General features: G+C 35.9%; 1 long non-coding RNA gene across 1 annotated transcript; it reads right to left on the reverse strand.

Moving 5' to 3' along the window:
- Nucleotides 1-3,653: 3,653 nt before the first annotated feature.
- On the reverse strand, nucleotides 3,654-4,303 carry LOC139871071 (uncharacterized). The gene is made up of 2 exons (XR_011766637.1): nucleotides 4,076-4,303; nucleotides 3,654-3,916 (listed from the first exon to the last, which is right to left on the reverse strand). It is a non-coding gene; the product is annotated as an uncharacterized lncRNA (long non-coding RNA).
- Between the last annotated feature and the right edge of the window lie 484 nt (nucleotides 4,304-4,787).

Here is a 4,787-nt window from a genome sequence, read left to right on the forward strand (position 1 = left end):
GACTTTAATACCCGCACTTTGGCCCGAGAACAACTTCTTCCTCTTGGATTTAAGCTTTCTCATTCAAGAAATCACACTCTCTCTCCAAAATTAAAGTGAAGAAGATAAGGTTGTTGAAAATGGAGTGAATGATACCCCAAGATCTGACCTACTCGCCTCCAACACGTCCACAAGTGAAATTACCAAAATGCCCATCAAAATATCTGAAAAAAACAACAGAACCCGGCTACAGTGAGGAGTGCGCCTGGCACACCCCTAAGTGTGCGCTGAGCGCATCCTGCTCAGTTCACCCTCTGACCTCTGTTGGCAATATTCGCCATTGGATATCTCGATCTAAGAGCTTCTTTCTCGGGATCATATCTTTTAGGTGGAACTCCCCGGTTAGCTCTTGGAGGAAGTACATAACCTTCATTTGATTCATTTTGACTTCCAACAGGTTTCACTGGAATTTGTTGAGTTGATTCGTGATTTGAACTTTGCAGTTCGTCGGGAGTTGATTCACTTTGATTTGAACATTCTGGTTTATCTTGTGTTGTAGTATTTGGTGTCTCGGTATTTAGTGTTGATGTTGATGTTTGGATATTGTCGGGATTTGATATCGGAATTTGGATATTTGGAATTTGGATATTTGGACTTTGGATATTGTCGGGATTTGAATTGGAATTTGGATATTTTCAGGTTTAGGTGTCCATTGTATCCAACTTAGAGTGTCATTATCCTCTTTCTCCCCCTCACTTGTGAGTTGGGTATGATAAAAATATTTAGTTTCGAGAAAGTCACAATTCATGGTAGTGTAGACATGACGTTTCTTTGGACTATAGCACCGATACCCTTTTTGGTTGATCCCATACCCAACCATCACACACTTTTCCGCACATGGATCTAGTTTGGTGCGCTCACTTTTTTGGGATGTGAACAAAGACGGAACACCCAAATATGCGAGGTTCAATGCTAAATGAGGTCGGAAGGGTATGAAATTGGGAAAGAGTATCTTTAGGAGTTTTTGTGCCCAAAACTTTAGTAGATAATCGGTTGATAAGATAGGTAGCGGAAGCAAGAGCTTCGGGCCAAAAACTTTTCGGAGCCTTGGATTCAATTAATAAAGCTCTTGTCATTTCTAAAAGTAGTCGATTTTTACGTTCGGCTACGCCATTTTGCTCGGGAGTATGAGCACACGAGGTTTGATGAATAATCCCATTATTTTCACAAAAAAGTTTCATTGATGAGTTTACAAACTCACCCCCATTATCGGATCTTAACATATGTATGTTTTTATTAAATTGAGTTTGTACCATTTTATAAAAGTGAGAAAATTTATCAAAAACTTCTTATTTGTGGGTTAAAAAATAAATCCAAGTCATTCGTGAATGGTCATCAATAAATAAGACAAAGTACCGAAAATTTCTCCTTCCAATAACCGGTGCAGGACCCCATACATCAGAATGAATTAAAGCAAAAGCTACATCTTTTCTAGTATTACTAGGTTTAAATGTACTTCGGTGGCTTTTGGCCAAAATACAAGTTTCACAGTTTAAGTTTATATTAGACGGAAAAAGACTAGGAAATAAAGCATGTAAATATCCGGTAGATGAGTGACCTAACCTCCTATGCCATAACCAAGCTTCAATCATAGGTGTTCCGTGAGCAAGCATCACGGTACCTTGTTGGGTTACTTCGTTCACATAGTACAACCCATCCCGTTCGGTGCCACGTCCAATAATTACCCCAGTACTGATATCTTGTAGGATACAGAAAGTGGGGTGTAATAGAACAGAACAGTTTAGTTCTTTTGTAACGTGGCTAATTGATAGTAACTTATGAGATAGGGCTGGAATATATAAACAATTAGATAGTTTCATAGTCGGAGTAATTTCAATATTTCCACCCCTTGTACTTGTACAACCCCTCCATTTGCAGTTTGAATTTTGTTGACCCGGGGTTTTGATTCGGAATAAAAATCGGATTTTTCAAAGGTCATAGTGTGGGTAGCACCGCAGTCAAAAATCCATTCATTACTTTTTACGTTATTTGAAACTATATTTGCTTTACCATTTAAAATTCTAGTGTTAAAAATACGATTTTTAGAAAATTTGGTGTCAAAATTTGAATTTCCAGAACCATAATAAGACTTATTTTGGTTATGGTCATATGTTTTAGTCACATGGGAGCTAGTTTGTATATTAATAGAACTAGGGGGTTGTGAAAGGGAATTTAACCCTTTATTCTCAAAATAATTATTTTACTCCTTATTACTTGAAAAAAGGGAATGTACTTTTGACTCCTCCCTTTTTGAAAGGGCAATTGACCATTCTTTTGACTCTATGTCACTTGAGGGGTCTTTTGACACAGTAGTTTCAGAAGAGTGTTTTACTTTAAAATTTATCTCAACCATTTTTATATCATCGGCCATTTGTGAAGATCCATAAATAGGGTCTAAATTCCCTTTTTTGATCAGTCCTTGAAGGCAATGGAAGCGATTAGGGTTTACCCAAGTTGCTTCATCATCTATCGATTTTAAGTTTGATCTTATTCTGGCCGATTGAAAGCAATTATATGAGACCTTGGGGTTTAAGGGTTTTACCCTCACCCATTTGGTCGTTTTTTGAGATGAATTAGAGATTGATGTACCTGTTTTCAGGCCGAATCTGCAGCTGTTGTTTCCAGTGACCCCACGGTTGCCGCCGGTTACCGTTTCTACTGCCACCCTGCCATGTTTCCGATTGCTCCACCATTTCGGGTAAATTTTTGCGGTGCCCTTGCAGGTAGCTGTGTTGTGGTCGCCGGATGCTGCTGTTGTTTATGCTAATACCACTGTTGCCGCCGTCGGCCATTGGCAGAAAGCACTAAGGTAGCCTTTTTTTACGAACCTTAGTTGGTTATTGGTACTATTGTTTCTGCTATTTGTGTTTGTTATCTGGGTTTGATTTGAGCTACCGTCATCTTTTGGCATGGCAGCTTGGTTTAAGAAGCTAATCTTCTGCTTCGGTACTTCTGAGCTACTGTCAATTTTTGACATGGTAGCTTAATTTTAGTAAATGATTGAAGCTAAGTATGTGTTTTGATCCAAGATCAACACCATAGCTCTGATACCATGTTATTTAAGAGAATTAAAAAGCTGTAATTGTATTGATCAGTTTATATTGATGAACTTGAATTGATACAAGCTTGAAATTGATTTCTTTACAATGAAATGCTAAATTATTTATACAACAAAGGAATAACAGCTAATTGGTCCTAAAGATCCGTTGGGAGTTTTAGCCGTTGATGGCTTTTATTTTATTTTCTAATAGAATTGTTTCTAACAAAAAAGGAACTAGCCGTTAGACATATCTTGGTCAACTCTGGTCAACTCTTTTAAGGAAATGATGAATTGATAACAATTCTGATCCTTTTATTTCAACAAAAACCCCGTATGTAACGCCCTAGACTCTAATTTTTTTACAGGTTAACTGTGCGACTGGAAAAAGTTCCGCGCGATGCGCAACTTACAGGGTTGCTGACTGGAATAACTATAACTTTTAGGACCCTTTTTTTTTGTCCTTGAGGTAGGGTCCTAAAAACTACCTTTTAGGACACTGAATTTGCAAGGGTCCTCTTAAAATTTTCAGTAATATCATGGGTTCCTAAATACCTACTTATAAGAACCACTGGGGTTCAAAAGAAAACATAGCAATCTAAAACACAACTAAAAAGGTTTACAACGTGCATTCCCCCATTATGGGTCTAGCTCACTTCTATTAATTATAACTGCTATTTTTAACTACATCTTTGATCATTTTGGTTCACTTCTCATCTTTGTGCACAATTCTTCATAGTTTATCTTGCCATTTTGAAAATGCATTCTTATTTATCAGTCTGCACTTATAAAGTATAATCGCTTAAATGGTAGCTTCATCACCCATCTATCATTTCATTCCTGCATTTACAACATAAATCTTTTAGCAGACTTGCAGCACAAATCTTTTAGTGAATTTACAACAAAAAATTTTGATCATAAGTAACAACTCTTAATAGAACACTTTGATCATAATTGAATTACATACTTAATAGCATACCGTGATCATAGCAGACTTACAATAACAATAGGAGATTTTGATCATAGCATACCGATGTTAACGTAGAAGGCCACCCGAGTTCTGACCATAAAGCGAATCATCATACATATAATCCATTGACAATGATTTAACTGATTGAAACGTGGAGCTGGTCAGAATATGTGCTTCATCAAATCCTTAAACTCAATCTGATTACACTTTTCGACAGTTCCAATTAGACACATATACATTAACCCTTAAATACTATTAGTCGTTGTAACGACCCGCACTTTTTCGATCGTTCTATACTTATAAGATTGATATTTACATAAATTAAACCTTACCAACATGATAAGCAATCCAAATTGTCGAGACTTATATTTCCGAAAAGAGTTTTACACAACGTTTGACCGTCTAGTTTGACCGATGATATCACGAACTATACAATATATGATAATTATACGTTTGTGTATATAAACGTATATATACATATTTAACATGATTAATAAATGTTTTAATATCTCATTTTGTATTAATAACAACAAGTTATAAGTATATTTTGAAACTACTAACTTAAGTTTTCAAAACGATAACTATACGTAACGTTATTTGACATAAATACTTAAGACTTATAATGTTATACATATATCGTATAAGTAATGTATTTAATCACTTTTAAAGACTTAAATACATAAAACCATATAAGTGTATTCACAAAAGATAGCTATGTTTGAATCCTCATTCCATTTTTCA

Source organism: Rutidosis leptorrhynchoides, chromosome 1, assembly GCF_046630445.1.
Source record: "Rutidosis leptorrhynchoides isolate AG116_Rl617_1_P2 chromosome 1, CSIRO_AGI_Rlap_v1, whole genome shotgun sequence".
Taxonomy (NCBI): domain Eukaryota; kingdom Viridiplantae; phylum Streptophyta; class Magnoliopsida; order Asterales; family Asteraceae; genus Rutidosis; species Rutidosis leptorrhynchoides.